Source organism: Lissotriton vulgaris, chromosome 6 (genome assembly GCF_964263255.1).
Source record: "Lissotriton vulgaris chromosome 6, aLisVul1.2, whole genome shotgun sequence".
Classification (NCBI taxonomy): domain Eukaryota; kingdom Metazoa; phylum Chordata; class Amphibia; order Caudata; family Salamandridae; genus Lissotriton; species Lissotriton vulgaris.
The window spans coordinates 1,834,303,559-1,834,323,129 of NC_141694.1; the positions used below are offsets into that span (position 1 = coordinate 1,834,303,559).

General features: G+C 48.8%; 1 protein-coding gene across 2 annotated transcripts in view; it reads left to right on the forward strand.

The window, feature by feature from the left end:
- Positions 1-19,571, forward strand: part of DNMT3A (DNA methyltransferase 3 alpha) — a 1,977,379-nt gene that overhangs the window by 71,286 nt on the left and 1,886,522 nt on the right. For both annotated transcript variants that reach the window (XM_086928111.1, XM_086928112.1), the window contains exon 2: positions 12,900-13,048. The gene's annotated coding sequence lies outside the window, so the exon portion shown is untranslated. The remainder of the gene's footprint in view (positions 1-12,899; positions 13,049-19,571) is intronic.

Consider the following 19,571-nt stretch of genomic DNA (forward strand, 5'->3'; position numbering starts at 1 on the left):
TTCTTTAGCCCACTCTGCCACCCCAGTTCAGACATGGCTATATGCAAATCAGTCTGACCCTGTGCCTCATGGGAACAGTCCAGCCCGAATTGCCAAGCCATGTCTTCCCTGGACCCGAAACAAGCTTCAGAGGACCGGTTTCTGGCATTCCAGCCGTCTTCAGCCCGGCTTGCTTGAATCCAGTGGCAAAGTGAGCAACCCAGATCTTTTGACTGGGTGTGAGTGTTTGATTGATTCAGATGCTCCGTCCATCACCACCCACTTTTGGACTACCAAAGTGGCTGCTTCTTTCGAGAGAAATCTTATTATCTTTTTTTATTTTCCGCAGCATAAAGAAGCAAGCTGAAACCACTGAGTTGATTTGAGGGTTCATAGATAGATCCTTGCCTATCGTGATCCCCAGGCTCTTTGCCGAAACTGCCGGGGTAGGGGGAGATCCCAGGTGGGTAGGACAAAAGTTGGAGTTCCAAGGGCTGTTGTTACCGCCAGTCAAGATCAACTCTGTTTTGTTCGGGTTTAACTTGAGTTGGTTCAGGTTCATCCAGTTGCTAATATAAGTCATGGTACCCCGCAGGTGAGATTCAGATGAACTGGAGGAGTGTAGATTGAAAATTAGTTGCAGCTCGTCTGCATAGTTAAAAACCAACACGTTCCTCTCCCTCAAGGCAGTGATCAAAGGTTGTATGTAGAGGGTAAACAAAAGAGGAGATAAGGAGGAGCCCTGCGGGACTCCGCAAGGGAGTCTGCCTTTCGTGGAACAGTAATGGCCCAGATGAACAGATTGAAACCTGTCTGACAGAAACGATTGGAGCCATTTCAGAGATTGACCTCCAACCCCTGCACTTCTGACACGGTCGACCAAGATGTTGTGGTCGACCATGTCAAATGCTGCCGAGAGATCAAGAAGGATTAGAGCCTGTGGGATGTTTTGATCTACTCCTCTGCGAAGGTCATCCATGACCGACAGGATGACTGTTTCGGTCGAATGGGCGGGACGGAATCCAGCCTGATTGGGATCAAGAAGAGAGGATGCTTCTACAAAGGAGCTCAGGCAGCCTGCTACATGGGACTCCAGATCTTGCCAAGATAGGGTAGGATGGAGATCGGGCGGTAGTTACTCATGACCAGGGGTTTGCACCAGGTTTCTTCAAGATAGCAATAATCTCTGCCACTTTAAAGGACTCCAGGACCTGTCCACCGCTAAGAGAAGAGTTGAGGAGAGAAATAGGGGGTTCAGGGAAGGCAGTGAAAGCATCACGCAAAATGTGGGGAGGGCCGCTGTCGAGAGGGGAGCCTGACTTGACTTTAGTATTAAATCTTTTTATTCATCGCAGAAATACCGACCCATGCTTGTGAAGGCACCGGCCACACAATAACAATGCCAAAGTAACTCCATAGCAGGCACAAGTGCCATACAAGATGCGTTAAACACAGCAAGCCGCCTACAACCCAGTTGGGCCGGCCGCGTCTAAAGGCAAGAGAACCAGTCGAATGCTGTAGTCATGTGCACAATAAAAACCAAACCCCAAACTAACCCCCCCCCCCCTTTTGCTACCCCCCACTCCCTCCTTGTCAGCTGAGTAAACCAAGCAAAACCCCCAGCCAGTCCTGCAGCAATAAAGGGGCAGTCTTCGAACTATTTTATATCTGGACGTTCCGCTTGCGAGCCTTTGCCTTGGGCTCGGTGAGTGGAGTGTCTGCGAGATGCAGCAATCTAAGATAGCGGGGACAGCTCAGCACCCTGAACTCCCCGGTGAGCAAAGTCAAGAACGGCCGCCAGAGGTCTGCAAACTCCTCACCTCTCCCGACTGCTGTCAGGGATAGTTTCTCCATCCCTAGGATTGTCCAAAGTCTGTGTAGCCAGCCAAGTTGTATGGGGGGCTGCGGGTCTCTCCAGCAGGCCACAATGTTCTGCACAGCTGCCCCTAGTGCGATAGCAATCAGCCTCCCTCTCATGGATTTCAGGGGGTACATCAGCGCATTTGGTAAGCCAAGGAGTGTATAGGCAGGGAATCTAGGGAGCTGGGTGTCTAAGTGCGTGCCTATTAGATCTAGGATGGTGGACCAGTATTGTTGCAGCTGCTCGCAGCTCCATAGCAGGTGCTCAAGTGTTCCCCGCTCCCCGCACCCCCTCCAACAGCGATCGCTTGCTTGGGGATCCCAGCGATGGATTCGCGCTGGGGTATGATACCAATATGTGGCTACTTTAGTCAGGGTCTCCGTGAGGCCGGTGTGATAGGCAGAGTGCCTGGCCCTGTGGTATATCCCTTCCCATTCTTTGCGCGTGAGTTGCCTCCCCAGGTCTTCCTCCCACCTAGCCTTCCCTGAATTATATGTGTATATGTTGGAGAGGAGCAGTCTGAGAGTAATTTCTTCTCGGATGTGCGTGTGAGGAGCCGTTTCTCGTACGGCGTGAGGAAACGCTGCGCTCCTGGCCTAATGGAGGGGTGTAGGACCCAGTGCCAGACCTGCAAATAGGGAAGTCGATCAGCCTCTTGTATCCCATACTCCTCTTTCACCTTCTGAAAGGAGAGGATGCCTTCGAGGTTGAACATATGGCCCGCCTCCCTACAGGGAGTAGTCCTCCACGTTTTAAAGAGCTGTGGGTCAAGACCCGGTGTAAAGTCGGGATTCCCGAATATTGGCGTTAGCGGGGAGGGAAACGAAGTGAGTTCTCTCCGGACAGCCACCTGGTCCCACACTTTCATCACCGTACTCGTAATGTATGATGCATAGAGGTTAGGTGGCCTGTGACGCCTTGGTTAGAAGGGCACACCCTGGAGGGGTCGGCCAGCCACTGCTTGGTCCTGAAAGAGCCAATGCTGTCTGGATTCAAGTTGGTACCATTCCACCAGAGTGCGCAGCTGCGCTGCCTGGAAGTAAAAGGTGAGGTCGGGCAGGCCCACACCTCCATGGGCCGGGGGGAGAGTTGCGATCTGCTGCTTAAAGCGGGGACGACGCCCGTTCCATACATAACGCGCCATATCCGCCTGGGTCTTCTGGAGCCATCCCGTCGGAGGGCGCAGAGGAAGGGTCTAGAAGACGTAGAGGACCTGCGGTAAGATGGTCATCTTGACTGCCGCTACACGTCCTAGCCAGGAAAGTGTGAGACGATTCCATGTCCTCAGTGTCTCACTGAGTTGTGCGCTTAGCCTGGAGTAGTTGGCTTCCGCCGTGCCTCGCACTGTCGGCGCCAGTAAGACCCCCAAATACGGAACCGTGGAGTTGGACCACTGCAGGTCAAATTCGGCCTTGGCACATCAGGGGGCAGGGACACATTCAACGCCACCGATTTTCCCACAATGATTTTAAAACCCGAGGCCTGGGCGAAGGAGTGCAGCTCGACGAGGAGCGCCCGCAGGGATTGCATTGGGTCCATGAGGGAGAGCAGGATGTCGTCCGCATATAAGCTGATCTTGTGTGTGTCTCCCCCAAAGGGGATGCCTCTGATGCGGTGGTTTTGTCTGACCCGTTGTGCTAGTGACTCAATGTAGAGCGCAAACAGAAGGGGAGAGAGCGGGCAGCCTTGCCTGGTCCCTCTGCCTATCGGAAAACGCGGCGAGGTATGACCATTGACTCGGACCGTCGCGGTGGGCTGTCTGTAGCAGTTAAATATTCGATTGCGGATAGTCTCCCCAAAGCCGAATCTCTGGAGCGTCTGTTCTAGATAGGGCCAGTGCACCCGGTCGAACGCCTTCTCGGCGCCTATGGTTAGAAGCATACAACCCGGTCTTGTGCAAGATCCTGCTTCGATGAGGTGGAGGACGCGTCTGGTGTTATCGCTCGTTTGCCGCTGGGGGATGAAGCCGGCCTGGTCGGGTTCAACCAGCTGTTGCATATAGGGCGCCAACCGGCTTGCAATGATACCTGTATACAGCTTAAGGTCTACGTTTAATAGGGATATCGGCCTGTAGGAGCCGCAGCGAGTGTGGTCCCTGCCTGCTTTGGGTATCACCGAAATTGCCGCCTCCAGTAGTTCCGGAGGGATAGCCCCGGCCTGATCGAAGGTGTTGAAGAGATCCCGCAGCAAAGGGGCCACCTGCTGGCAGAACTTCTTATAAAAAGCCGCGGAGTAGCCATCTGGGCCCGGGGATTTTCCCAGCTTGAGGCGGGAGATCGCTGAAATGACTTCCTCCAGGCCTATGGGCCTATCGAGGAACCGTGATTGCGCCTCGCTCAGCGATGGAAGGGTTGCCCCTTCCAGGTAGTCGCTGCTGTGCTGTAGGTCTAGCCTGTCCGCTTCATATATGTCTGCATAGAAGGCCCCGAATGCTGCCACGATGGCGCCGTCGTCGGTGAGTGAGTCACCTCGAGCTGGCTTTAGGACTCAACACTCCACCGAATCGGCTCTCCTGTTCACTACTGAAAGTATCCGCTCAGCTCTAGATCAAGGCAAGAAGGCCGTCCTGATACTATTAGACCTGTCGGCGGCCTTCAACACGGTCTCACATGCTATCTTAATAGACCGGCTAATAACATCTGGCATTAAAGGTGTTGCCTTAGAGTGGATAAAAAACTTTCTTAGTGACAGGCGACAAGTGGTGACCTTGGGGGAATTCCGTTCCAGTGAGAAGTCGCTGTCAACGGGAGTACCTCAAGGGTCCAGTTTGAGTCCGACATTGTTCAATGTCTATACCGCACCCTTGATACAGCTGATATCGTCCTACGGCATAGATGTAATAGCATATGCCGACGATACTCAACTGATCCTGGTCATGGACAAAGATAACCAGGTCTGGGAGGAAAAACTTAAGTGCTGCCTAACGGCCACCTTTGAGTGGATGTGGAAAAACCACTTAAAATGTAACACAGGCAAGACCGAGATCATGCCTATTGGCCCAAAAAATGAATTTATCCCCAGACTGTGGTGGCCCGAGAAGGCAGAAATACCACCCCACACTACCTCCTCGGCTCGTAACCTTGGGGTACAGTTTGACGCCGATTTATCTTTTAAACATCAGGCGTCAAAAGTGGCAGGCACTTGCTTCGGGGTAATAAAACTTCTCAGGAAGTTCTTTGACTTGCTGCCCCTCGAAGCAAGGAAAACCGTCACGATTGCATTAGTTACTTCTCGTATTGACTACTGCAACAGCCTGTATGCTGGCACCAATAAGGTGGTTACCCATAAACTTCAGATGGTACAGCATGCGGCGGCAAGGCTGGTTTTGAAATGGCCAAGAAAATCCTCAGCAACCAAAGCCCTCAATGTACTACACTGGATGCCTATAACTAAAAGAGTCCTCCACAAAGTATTGACAATCACCTTTCGTGCTGTACATAATTTAGGCCCCATATACCTAAGGAAAAAATTTGTAAAATACTGCCCAACTCGCACACTACGGCCCTCTAATGCCAATCTTTTGACCATTCCAGGGTTCAGACTCAAGACCCGCGGGGGCAAATCCCTAGCGGTATTGGGTGCCAAAGCATGGAATGCCCTACCCCCACCATTAAGAGCACTGGACAAGGAATCTGAGTTCCGCAAACAACTGAAAACCTGGATTTACAATCTTCCAGACTCAATTGCCAGAGCACTAGTGTGACTCAGGTCTTGGTCTCCCTAAGCAGTAAGGCAACCTTTACATCTGGTTGTCCTTTTATTGGCGCCGAGATGCTCCTTGGAGCGATTGTTAGCGCGGTATAAATGAGCCTTACATTTACATTTCCATTTACATTGGATGGTATGGATGTGTCGCTGCTGCCGTTGTTCCCGCAGTTTGCAAGCCAACAGTTTTCCGCATCGGTCGCCACCGGCGTAGTAGGCATGTTTCAGGCGTATAGCGGCGAACTCCGCCACATCCTGATCTAGTGCAGCCAACATCTTCCGCTCCGTGCAGAGCTGGCGCCAGGCCCTGGCAGCCCCAGTACTTTGGTGTAGTTGCTCCAGCTCCGTTACGCGCTGTGTGAGTTCAGCCCTCTTCTGCGCGCGTTCCCTATTATTGGCCACGGCTAGTGAAATAAACTCGCCGCGGAGGACCGCTTTAAGCGTCGCCCATTGGGTAGCTTTGGTAGTGTCGTCGTTAGCGTTGTGTGTGAGGAATTGGCTGATGGCCGCCTTGATCTTCTCCACCGAGGAGGGGTTCTGCAGCAAGCCATAGTGTGGCTCACTGGTTAGAGGCGGCAGACCCGAGAGCAGAGGATGGCCCGGGACCAGGGTTCGATTCCCGGCGCGGCAGGTTTCTGGACCAGGGTCAGCGGACTCGATAATTCTCTCGCCTCGGTGCCCACTCTGATCAACGAACACACTCCGCAACTCTGGGCATTAGCTTGCCTCATCTTCACTAACGGCCCCACCAGACCGCCGGGGATGCCTGGTCTCACCCTGGAGATACCCATTAAGGGACCATCTCTCAGGGAAGCCAGGAAGGGTTTCGCAGCGGTCGAAGCGCCTTGGGACCCTCCGGGTAAGTAGTGCGCTATATAAATGCCTATACATTTACATCTCCAAAGCGCCAGTGTCGTTGTGGGCTAGGTGTGTCTGGTACCAGAAAGGATGCCTCTATCGGAGAGTGATCGGATAGCGAGGCCGGTTGGATCTCAACATCTTGTGCGCGCGTCGCTAGTTGGGCGGAACACAGAAGGTAATCTAGTCGCGCATAAGACTTATGGGCTGCCGAGTAGTGAGTGTAGGCTGTGGCATGGGGATGGTAGTGTCTCCACAGGTCGACTAATCCCAGGTCTGCAAGGTGTGCGTGCCCCTCCGCTGATAATGCCCCCACCTGGCCAAACCTCTGGTTGGAGCGGTCAGCGATGTTATGAAACACCAGGTTGAGGTCCCCCCCTAGCAATAGGTGCTGATGCGTGTTGGCTGTGGCAGCTTCTAGTGCGGAATGTAAGTACTTCTCTTGTCCTTCATTGGGTGCGTACATGGAGCCTATCAATAGTGTCTGCCCCGCCACGAGGAAGCGATGGACCGGTAGCCTACCCTTCACTTCCGCCTCCTTGTGCAACACCTGTCCCCTGAAGGACCTTGCCACCAGAATTGCCACCCCGGCTACTTTCTTGGAAGCGGACGAAAAAAGCTGCTCCGGGAAGTAGCGGGACCGAAGCCTATGGTGATCCTTGGACAGCAGATGTGTCTCTTGCAGTAGGCATATGTCGGCTTGTGAGTGTTCTAGGAAGGAGAGGATCGCCCTGCGCTTGTTGGGGCTGTTGAGCCCTCTAACATTTAGGGAAAGTGCAGTCAGCGGACGTGTCATCCTAAGAGTGGAACAGGGGCAGGCGCATGTTTAGAGCGGACTGGAGGCGTAAAAGGGAAAAAAGAGCAGCAATGCATCTCAGTGACTGTGGACAAGGAGGCCCCTCCCCCCTTCCCCCTTCCCCCCTCCAAAAGACTACCACAACCCCCACTGGAAATCCCATCAGCTCCCACCCAGCCCTCCCCCCTCCTCCCACCCTTCTCCCTCCCCTCATCAATACCCCAACTTGAAACCCCAAAGAACAAACCATAGTCTCGGTCCTGAGTGGCAGTTCAGGTCCGCAGAAGTGTCTCAGTGGGAAACGTGGCAGTGGTGGCTCCCCTTCGGCCCCCCACCTCCCCCATTATTAAAGCAAAGTGTGGTGATCAACCCCCTTTGTGCTATTCATGGAGCAACAGTGGTATCCCGCACCACTTCTTTGACAGCCGCCGCTTGTTCCTGGGCGATCGTCGCAGGGTCCGGCCTCAGGCGCGACCCACGCCTGCGCCTTCTTCTGACCCTCTGCCAGCCATCCTGGTTACGCTGCGTCAGTCTGTCTTGCGATCCATGGGGCGAACCATCCTCCGAGTCCGTGGGATCTGGCAGGTCAATATTTAGGAGGGTACAGGTGTCGCGGAGGGAGCGAAGTTGATGCAGTTTCCACTGCAGTTTGAAAAGGATCCGGAACGGATGGCCCCATGAATATGGCACCTCTTTCTCGCGTAAGAAGGTTGCTACTACCTTGAATTCGCGCCTCTTTTGCTGCATGATGGCTGACAGGTCCTGAAACAGAGCGATGGCAACCCCTCTAAATTGCAGAGGCTGTTTCCGCCGGGCCTCCTGGAGGATCCGTTCTTTCACAGGAAAATCAGGGAGGTAGGCCAGAATGTCCGGTGGCGGGGCCGGTGCACGCCTCGGCAGGCCCACCCTGTGTGCATGGTCTATGCGTATGGTGAAGTTTTCTGATTCCCCCAGAACCTCCCGGAAAAGATCCTGTGACACTATTCCCCTCGGCACGTTGTGGTACATTTCTGACCCGTATATTATTTCTCCGAGAGCAGTCTCAAGGTCCTCTGCGTGCGCCTGTAGGCCCACCTGCTGCTCCTGGAGACGGAGGACTTCCTGTTGTAAGTGCACCAGCTCTTCGCTGCGAGCATGACTGGCATCCTCCACCGTGGCCACTCTCTCCCCCAGACCGTCTGTCTCGACGGAGTTCCCGTTGTTCCCCCGCGATATCCTGTTTGAGAGCCTGAAAATCGTCCCTGAGGGTGTTGAACAGCGATTCTAAGAAGGTGCGGGTGATGGGCGCTTCGTTCTCCTCCTGGTTTTGCACATTGGGGTTGGCCGGGGTAAGGGGGGTGTCTGAGCCTTCCTTCCCTTGGATGTAGGCTTGTGGAGCATGTCTGTGATGGTGCGATTAGCTCTACGGCTCGAGTTGGCCATGTTGCTCCCAAGCGCAGGGCCCGTTGTAACTCCGGGTTCCTCTCCTGGGCCACAGATGGTCGCCGGTTTACGTCTGCCAGTGAGGAACTCAAGTCCACCGGCAGTACCACTTTTACCTTCGGGCCCACCCTGGGGCCCCTTCCTCTCCGGCTCCGGCCCGCAGCGCCTGCTTTCACCTGTCTCCGCCGTCAAGGCCCGGCTCCGACTAGTGCCCCTCTCTCCTCCCGCCGGGGGCCCGATCACCTTCCCCCCGAGATATGCGCCCCACTCCTCACCTCAGCTCGGGCTTCCCTGTGTTCCTTTGGTACTCCACACCGGCACACTCCCCCAGTAGCGCTGGATCCTCTGCAATAGCAATGGGGCACGGTCTCACTCCGCCAAATTTGCTTGGGCAACTGGGTGGCGCGCAGTCAGTGGGCCTTTGTGTTCCATGCTACCAGGAATGGGTCCTCTCTGACGCTCCCGGAGATGCCTTGATCACATCGTCCCGTCTGGCCGGCTGCCGTCGTGGGCCCGGGCTCCAGGCCACTCAGTCTCGTAGATCTGGGCCCCTCCGCAGTCGTGCCTAGTTTCGGGGCCTCCTGCTTTCAGGCCCGCTTCTCGCTCGCTGGACTCCTGGCCGCCCTCTCACCTGCCTGCGGCGGTCCGGTGGGGTGCCGATGCCCACCCCTGCCTCTTCGGCCTCGCAACCGGCCGCCCAGGCCCAAAGCCGGGGCCTCTATTGCGGCGTCTCCCCACTCGGCCACCTCTCTGTGTTTCCACCGTATGGGCCTGGTCCACCGGCTCAGCTCTCGTGACGGGGGGTTGGCCGCCCACCATTGGGCTCCCCGCTGCCGCGTTTCGGCTCCGGGTCAGCCGTCACCGGCCACCAACGCCGCACCTCCCCTCGAGGGGCGCGGATGCACACCCGGCTGCGGCCAAGTCGTGGTGTCGTGGTGTGGATGACCGCCCTGTCCTCGGTGTCAAAGTTCCTCACCGCCGGGTTTCACACGCTTCTGTCGGGGGGCCGCCAGGCCAGGCGTCGCTGCTGTGTGCTCCTGCGTGGCCTCGCTGCAGTCTGCCCAGGCCCAAAGCCGGGACCTCGATCGGAACGGCCCGCCGGCCGGGTGTTGGATGGCCGCCGCTTCTTGCCGCCCTCGCCGTCTCCGGGGGACTGCGCGGTGTAGGCCGATGTCGGAGCCCGCCCGCCTCTTGTGGGGCTCGCTTCCAACCTGCCCGGGCCCACCGCCGGCAGCTCCGCCGTTCCCTGCAGGGCCGCTCAGTCTCCGGAGCCCACCTCGCCTGTGTCTGTCACCTGGCCTGGGCCGGATCGCGGGCCACTCCGTCCGCTCCCGTACGTCTGGGCCGGGAGGACAGTCTCGCCGCGAGTGACCACTTGCCCACGCCTCAGGGAAGTAAAATCGCCCAAATCAGGGGGTCACCACCGCTATTTTAAGGCTGTTTTGGGTCTTGGGCCGGGGAGCCGAGGGAAACCACGTCCGTTCAGCCCGCCATCTTGGCCACGCCCCCCTGAGTTGACTTTAATCATTAGTTCAGAGAAAGCATCAAGAGTGATAGGCGAAAATTGGTTGAAAGCAGCAGGGGTTTTGCAGCTGGGGCTAGGAGTGGAAGAAATGTTGGAATGGGGAATACTAGATTTTATTGCAGTAATTTTGTCGAAGAAATAATGATTTAGTGAGTCACAGAGCTGATAAGAGATTGCTCGGGCTGAGCCGTTACTCTGACCGGGCTAGTTAATTCCTCAACGATAGCGAAAATCTCCTTTGCCTTATTAGCTGAGTTCCCAATTTTTGCAGAGAAATGCTCCGCTTTGCACGCAAGTATGGAGGATTTATATGCTCTGAGGAGGAGTAAGTAAGTAGTGGCATCTCCACTTCCGTTCAGCTTGTCGAAGTTTTAATTTTGCTTCTTTAAGCTCTGGAGAAAACCATTTTTGGGTGTCATGGGGTCTACGTGATTTTATTTATTTTAAAGGGGCAAATATGTTGCATGCATTCTCTAGCCAACTGGAAAGATTAGTAGCCTGACTGGAAGTTGAGCAGTCTTGAGTCGGAGGAGCTGTGTTGGCTAGTATTGTGTGAAATTGCTCTACGTTTGCTCGGTTCCAATTCCTGGCAGTCATACTTCCTGGTTTAATGGAAGTAGCTGGGCTGATAATCGAGGTTGTGAACGTGATCAGGTAATGATCGGACCATGCGCAAGGAGTAATAGTTATGGAAGAGATGGATAGGTTCTGGGTCCACACTTGGTCTAAAATCTGGCCCTTGTTGTGAGTGGCCGTATGTATATGCTGAGTGCAGTTTAAGCTGACCAAGGTGTCTGTGAAGTCACGAGAATGGGAATCTTCTTTGCTATTCTCAGGCCAGTAATTGAAATCGCCGACCATCAGCAACCTTTTGTGGTTAATCACAAGTTGTGCAATCAAGTCCCCAAATGCATGGGGGAAATTTGGCATTGGGTGAGGTGGGCGGTAAACAACCATGCATGCTAGGGAAAACTGGGGTGATTCCAGTTTAATAGTTAAGATTTCAGTATGTGGGACTTGGATAGTGGACAGTGAGGTAAACTGGTGCCTTTTGTTAATAATAGCAGCTACCCCCCCCCCATCTCTACTACCCACTACTCTATCCAACTGCAAGATGTAATGGGGTTCGCATATGGCCGCTAAGATATCTGGGGTGGATTCAGGCGTATGCCATGTTTCAGTTAAAAATAAAATGTCCGGCTTATTGATGTCCAGCAATGAGAAAAGCTCTAGCTGATGTTTGCACAGGGAACGAGTGTTTAGGTAGTAGATAGACAGATCGCTGCTCTTACACGTGGCGAGGGCAGTTTAGTATCACTTTTTGCATGAGCAGCTGGGTTGGTAAGCTTGGTGGATTGAGCCATAATAAGACCTGTGCGGTGCTGGATGGGGCAGGCTGCCAGTAAGCCGTAGTGCTCCAAGGTGCTCTTAAGGGTGTCATCGATCTCGTGCTCACCTTGAAGATGCTCTAGTTGGTCAAATGAATAGGTATGTATACGGGCATAATAACCGGCCCCTTGCCCCGGACTGCCGCGGACGGGCCAGACGGGCTTGCCTATGGCGCGCCCGCTGTGCGCGTCCGCTGCGCGAAGGCCAACACATCAGTTTTTATGGGGGAGAGACGGCAACCACTAGACCGTACTCTCGCAGCCCATCGGAAGTGAGGGGAAAGAGGGAATACACAGGAATAGCAAGGCCCTCCCTCCGCAACAAACGAGCAAGCTCGCGGTGGACCGGGGAGGTGGAAAAGGGGAATTCCCGGAAGCGGGAGAAGTACGTGCTGGTGATACAATGTGCAGGTTAAAATATCAGAGCCCAAAATGCCCTGTAGCCTTTGGTAGCTGCCGATTTAATTAAAAAGAAACAATGCATAAATGCAAAAGGTAGCTAACCCATTTAATTTTTAAGAGCAAATAATTTTTAAGAGCAAATAAACAAACAATTGCCTTTTCACGGAGGATGCCTGTCACCTGAGGTTGCTCTGGTTGCAAACACTGTTCCTGCTTTTATGACAGCTATCATCGCTAGTTTTTGAAAACAAATAAATGTTATTACTTCATAAACTACATATATTCATTATTTACTCTAATAGGCCATCACATTGCATTATCGCAGGTATTTTCCTTTGTCTGTTGAGTTATCAAATCTATTCTTAAACCGGTACTACACAATCCATCCATATACATAGTCTTAAAGTACTATATACTTTAAGTAAATTACCAAGAACAAATGACATAATTGTCTGCAAAACTATCCTTACACAGTAGTGTTATCATATTTAACCTCAATTTGAGAGATGATCACAATACACAAGTATCTTAACATATAATTTAGCGCACCCACATGTACGCCAAGGAGTTACATTTCTTCTTGTAGATCTTATCATTTTCGAATCTGGACCATCTGATAGCCACTGTCTCAAAAACACTTTCAGGAGGATAACTAGCATTTGATATGCCTATAAATCTGGCTTATAGGTGAAATGCCTGTTGGCAATCCGTATAGGTACTCACTGGGCTATCATACATAAACTCTGTGAGGTATATGTGTGCAGGACATGCTGTGAAACTGTATTACACCTTTCCTTCTTTTCATTCTATCCTGGAATGTTTGAGGTTTGAATAGAGGGAGAGGTTCCAGTGGTTGGTGGGAAGATATTTGATGTGAAGTTGGACTGAGTTCTCTGTGGAATAAATACATATTTGTAGAAATATTACTCCTGAGACATTCCTTTGTCTTTGTTGATCACACAGATGATTTGAGATTAGCAACAAGTGGAAGACCATCACAAGAAACATCTAAGTTACTGCTGCCTACGTGAATTCTCAAGCCTATAACCGTCATCATTTGCGAGTCACCATAACGACCTGGGGCCTCTGCATTTCACACTGGCAACCATAAGGTACAGTACTAACATTACACATGCAAACTTTAATTTGCCAACAACATAAAAAACTTTACTGAAAAGACCTAAGAATGATTATCACATTGCAAATCTTCAGCTTCACTTAAACAATCACCTTTCATAATAAATTAGTCAGGCTTACTGCCTTTGTTGTAACTTTTCATAATAAACCTCTAGGACCTTTTCCATCCAACGTAAATTTTCCCAAAGAACAATTTAAGCCTATGTGATTGATCATTAGGATGTCAACGTAATCAACTCAAAGTTACATAATTTCTTTTCGAGACCGGAGGCTACCATTATGCATATACCTTTTAATGCCACTCAACTGTAGCACCTTTAAAGAACGTTCAACATTAACAGTCTAGACTTAGAACTCCACAGTCCATAAATAATCCTTGTTTAGAACACTCTTCCTCTTTTTAAATGCCGCGCTGAAACAGATAAGTACCTTTAAGATTTGTAAAATGTTGTGGAATTCCAGTTTTTTGTTTTTACAATTTGTTTGAAGGTTTGTTTTGCTAGTTTTATATTATGTTTAGTATAGATTGATATTGCTAACTATTGACATTTTATCAGTTAATAAAAACGGAACGCTTCTAATTTACTGAGGCAAATTAAATTAGGGAAAAGTTTTTAGAGCATAGGGTTTAAGAGTAGTAGTAGCACTGCCATTAGGACTAATGTTGGGAGTGTAAGGTTTGGGATGTTTGGTGACACGGTATAGGCCGTGGTTTAAATTTTACCGGACCTGAGCATGAGCAAGTGTGATGCGCTTACTGATCAGCTGGAGTTCTTCTGGAGCTTTAGCTCCGTGCAGCTTGAGGTAAGAGAACTTCTTCGACTGCCATAGTCCTCGAGCACTGGAATCTTTTGGTATTTTGTACGGAGAGACGTGTGAGAAAATCTTGCGAGATTTGTGCTCCATATTGACTTGGGCCCAAATGCATTTGATTCAATCAAAAGATGACAGCCCGGAGTCGCGCTGTTTATGACAGTTAGAAAAGAAATATTCAAGTATTTTTTTATGACGATCAAACAGCCTTGAGGAAAGATGGTTTTTATATGCTGTGAGAATATGGTATTTAAAGGGTATAATTCATGATTTCGGAAGGTTTTTGTTGAGGAAGTTTGGTGGCTAATATTTATAACTATAGAGTGTTATTTGTAAATGGAGCCAGAGCAAGGTAGCAGTATAGGACAGGTGGCTAGTAAATTGGATGAGGACGTGGTGAGGAAAACTATACAGCAAGAAGTGGAAAATAAATTACAGGATACTGTAGCTAGCATCCTGGGAAACAAAAGAAGGAAAGCATGGGAATCTGGGGAGGAATATTTTTTCCTTGTCTGAAGAGGATGATAATTTGGTAGGAATAGGAGGGAAGAGGTTGAGAAAGACCAAACGTGTTGAAGACATTTATTTGTCTAAGAGGGGAAAGGATGGTCTGAATTCCATCAGGGAAAGAGGTGTCTTAAATGGCACACTAAAGATTGGGTGTCCAAAGCAGCACACAAAGTAGAGGTGCCCTTCGCGGCACACAAGATGATACAAGCAGTAGGGGAATTGAGAGCCTAAACCCAGGAAATGAAAAAGAAAGGGATGAGTATATATATGATTGGCAGAGCAAAGAGTTGGATAAGGAATTTGAAAGTTTTGAGGAAGTGTCTTCGGCAGAGGTGTAAAGGGATCCTCTAGCTGAGATGTTTTCTCCTTTTAACATAAAACACCCTAGAAGTAGGGATTCGTGGCCGATGGAACATGTGGTAAATAAACAAAAGAGTGGATACGGAAACCTTTGGACAGAGAGGTGAGATGGGTGTTAAGGGCAGAATGCTCTAGGATGGTCATTGAGGGGAAAGTGTGTATGATGCTGATATTTGGGAAAGGAGTACATTAGATTCCTGTTCAGACTGAGTCTCTACCCAAGAAAGGTACAAGAATGGTCTCTTAAAATATGCCAGGAAAAAGTGCTGGATGTGATGGGTCCAATAGCGAGAATTATGGATATGGTGGAGGACGCCCATATAAATGAGACACCACTTGATGTAGTGCTGCTTAGGGGTTTGAGCCGGAGAACAGTGGTGTTATTAGGGAATGCTAACACAGGTCTGCTGTCAGAAAGGAGAAAGGCGATTTTAATGAAAATATCCTCAAACGCAGCAGAACGATGATCCTAAAGGCCTACTATTTGGTGAAGGACCTGTGAAGAGTGTATCCAAATATGTGGCAACGTTCACAGTCCTTGATAAGGCGCAGACTAATATGCGGAAGGTGTTTGGTAGTGGAGTTTTTGGAAGGACTAGTAGAAGAGGACCCACCGTTAGTCGAGGCATGCAGATGTCCAAATATTACACACAAATCAGAGGAACAGGATTTCAGGACTCCACTACCTTCGATCCAAGTCCTGAAAGAGCAGGAGGATCAGGAAAAGGTTTTTTCATGCAGGAGGTAAAAATTCTGGAAATCAAAGTGAGTTCGGAGATTATTTCTGGTTCTTTCCAAGGAATAGTAGGTGGTCGTTTTAAGAGAGTTCATAAGAGAAAGGGAAAATTTAACCCAGGATCCTTGAATTTTAGAAACAGTACAGGGTTATGGTACAGAGTTCATAATCCTCCTGTATTGGGGTGTCTTTCATAGATTCACATGCTTGAATATTCCCCGTCGTTGAAGTGGGAGCCCCACGGTAAATAAATTTGCAATAAAAACCAAATATATATATATATATATATATATATATATATATATATATATATATATATATATATATATATATATATATATATATATATACATACATACAACATACATATACATACATTCTAAAACCATAAATACTTATAAGTACCAAGGATAGCAGTAACACATAGGAACACATTATAAGAAGAAAGCACTTTCCTAACATATCCAAGTCATTATGTTACTCCAATTATGTTAATGTAGAGGTTCCAGGACCTCTACATTAGCGAGCTTTGCAGAGGTTGAAAGGAGAAGTTCAAAGGAAAAGTCTTTGATATGGAGACAAGATAAGAATAGCGAAAGAAGAGGAGTTCTGGTGGTTGCACAACATGAAGGCTTGGAATGGACAAGCTATTTTTGGTTGCGTGCCAAATTTTGATTTGGAGGCAGATGCAAGCGTGAGAGGATGGAGAGCTCGTTTAGTAGCTCTAGAGACTGGGGGATTGTGGACCCAGGACGAGCGATCAAAGCATATGCATTGCCTAGAATTACCTGCAGGGTTGTATGAGTTGAAGAGTTTCAAGACTGACTTGAAAGGACAGACAGTATTGATGAAAATGTAAAACGTGTCTGCGGTTGCGTTCATCAACAGGTTAAGGAGGTAGCAGATCTCGTGGATTAGCAGAGTTGGAAAAGGAGTTAGGGGATTTTTGCTTGGAACCCACGCTAACTGTGAGAGCAGAATACTTTCCAGGGGAGATGACTTTGTCCGTGGACTGCAATTCAAGGCATTTGAGAGATTACTGCTACTGGCAGTTGAATTGCAGAGCTTTTGCAGGATAAACAAGCAATGGGGACCTTTAGAAGTGTATTTATTCGCAAGCAGATTGACAGTTCAGTTAGCAATGCATTACAGTTAGATGCCGGATCCAGAGACGTGTGCAGTAGATGCATTCCTTCAGGTCTGGAGAGGTAAGAGAACTTATGCGTTTCCCACGTTTGCAATGTTACAGAGATTACAATTGAAATTGAGAGAGGAGAGATGTATAATAGTCTTGGTGACTCCATTGCAGATTTCTCTGTATGGATTCCAGCAGTGCTGGAGGTGGCGTGTGTTGTACCTTATTGACTCCGGTAGGAGAAGGAATTTTGAAGAATGGAGATGGATTAGACCATCCTTTGGTACAGGAGGGTGTGTTGAACCTACTTGTTTAGAAGGGGTCCGGAGAAACCGAAGTCTCCAGGGACTTTTGTGTAGGGCTTCAGAGTTACTGTAGGAATCTTGGGCTCTAGGAACAAGGAGTAGGTATAAAGGAATATGGAGAATCTGAGCAAGTTGGTATATGGAAAGGCGTTTGGATCCCGTGGAGGCACCTGTTGTAGAGGTTGTACATTTTTTTAGTTGAAACGTTTGAGGAAGGACTAAGTTACAGGACTTTAAATTGTTACAGATCAGCAGTTTCTGCAGGTCATTCACAGGTGGATGGAAGAACAATTGGTAGAAGTGTTTTAGTTGGTAGGATTTTGAAAAGTATGAGGTTGCGAAGACCTCCCAGGGCACGCTACAATGTACTGTGTGATGTGAATAAGGTTTTTAAATTATTCATGATTGGCCACTAAATAGGTATTTGGACTCCAAAAGGATTTCAGAGAAGTTGGCAACTCTTTTATGCTTGATATGACGCAGGTGCTGTTCAGACGTTAAGGCTTTGTAGGTAAGTAGTAGGATATATAATCTAGAGGGAGTGCTTTTTGCAATATGGAAGAGACCTAAGACTATGTCGGAGTCAGTCTTTTATCCTAGATATCCTGAAAATTAAAAGTTATGTGTAGTTGATTGTCTGCGCGAACATGAGAAAAGGATGATGGAGCATAGACCTCATGGAGTAGAACAATTATTAATTTCTTATGTAAAACTGCATAATGCAGTGAGTTTAGCGACTATTGCAAGATGGTTAAAAGATATTATGAAGGAAACAGGAATTGATATTGGTAAATTTAAAGCATATTCTTTGAGGGGTGCGATGGCAAGTAAGTTGTACATGGCAGGTGGTCGATTGGAAGAAATTCTGAAAGTGGCTGATTGGTCGAATGCGGGGACATTTGCAAAGCATTATTTTCGGCCATTAAAGCATGTGTCAAATATGGTGTTGAAGTGCTTTCAACATGCATAATGGTAGCCTCCAGTCTTGAAATGAAATGGCGAATCTCCAAAAGTAACGCAAAGAGAATCAAGATTTCATTAAAGACACAGAGGCTAACATTATCCCGCCTCCTCGTTCCAGTTTAAAAAGAAAAGGAAATGGGACAAAGTTTCTAAGATAACAAGGACAGGAGGAGAGGCAAGCAACATGGAGTATAATCAGTTATGGTATAAGGAACTAACGGCAAGTATGAATTTTATTTAAATAAGGTGGTTTAAGTAGAGAAGTAGAATAATTATGAAAGCTGATTCTAGAGCAACATTGTATTTAATTTGATTTAAGAGGCATGTTGTTATTCTCCATAGAATCTTCGTAGATAGGATAAAAGGAGGCCAGAAGACAGTGGATGGAAAAGAAGAAGCAACGTAGGATAGAGGTTTTAGGCTGTATTTAAAGAGTACAAGTGTTCTAAGCAATGATTATTTATGGACTATGAAGATTCTTTTTGTTGAACATTCTTTAAAGGTGCTGCAGTTGAGTGGCATTAAAAGACGTATGCACATTGTTAGCCTGCATTTCTTTAATGAAATCTTGATTTTCTTAGCATTACATTTGGAGAATCACCATTCTAAATTAGCTTTCCCGCAAGGAAACCCCCAGGCATATAGTCAAAAAATTATAAATATTTACAAAAAGTACAACTGGGAAAACAACATTCTACCTCTCATAAGATGGTTAAAATGAATTATCAGAATGCAAGTCTATTGATTTCTAGCACTTTGAATCTATGTACTGTGTTGGGGATTGGATTAGTGGGGAAAAGTGAATTACATTGTTGGTAAAATCTAATTTCATCTTGGCCGATACTCTACTGAGCAGTTGGCGCTTTAGTGTTTTATTCTCCTCATCCTTCCCGCCCAGCCTGCCTATTTAATTACGCCACTCAAATGGTGCTCTGAGCATGCTAATTTTATTTTTCAAAATTGAACCTACTTGATTTTTAGCACTGTGAATATGTGTACTGTGTTTGGGTTTGGAGTTGATGGGGAAAGTGAATTACATTTTGGGAATATCGAATTTAATCTGTGTGGATACTCTACACAAGCGATTAGTGCTCCAGTGTTTTTTGCTCCTCATCCTTCCTGACCGACCTGCCTATTTAATTGCAGGGTGGCTCAGACACGTGCAGCGGGCACACCTGCGCCCAAACTGTTCCAGGGGCCAGACTATCCAGATATATCTTATACTGTTGTTCATCTTCAAGCCCTCCACCCTCCTGAACTAGGTTGTGCGTCTTCCATTTGAACACTATTAAGGTGGAGACTAAAGGCCTGATTCCGATGTGGTTAGGAAGGGCTCCTAACGGCATTTGCTCCGTCCAAATCAGATCGGGAATGTGTCTTTCTGACCGACTGAGTATGAAGCGAGTTAGGCTTTTGGACTATCCCAATCTGAACCCGATGGCATTTGGCATGACCGAGCCGTACAGAGCAGAATCGTATGTCTCTTCAGGCTGCGTTTCATGAACGACCGATTACAATGCTTGCTTTAGACAGCCTCTCTGAATAGTGGCGCCCGACTCGAATATGCAGACTTTGGGAGCCCGTAGTGGGCCCCCCTGCACCTGGAGCCTTCCCAATCGGGCCCGTGGGGGTACCCATGGGTCCCCCCTTACCAGCCATGCACTTTGTTGCAGGCA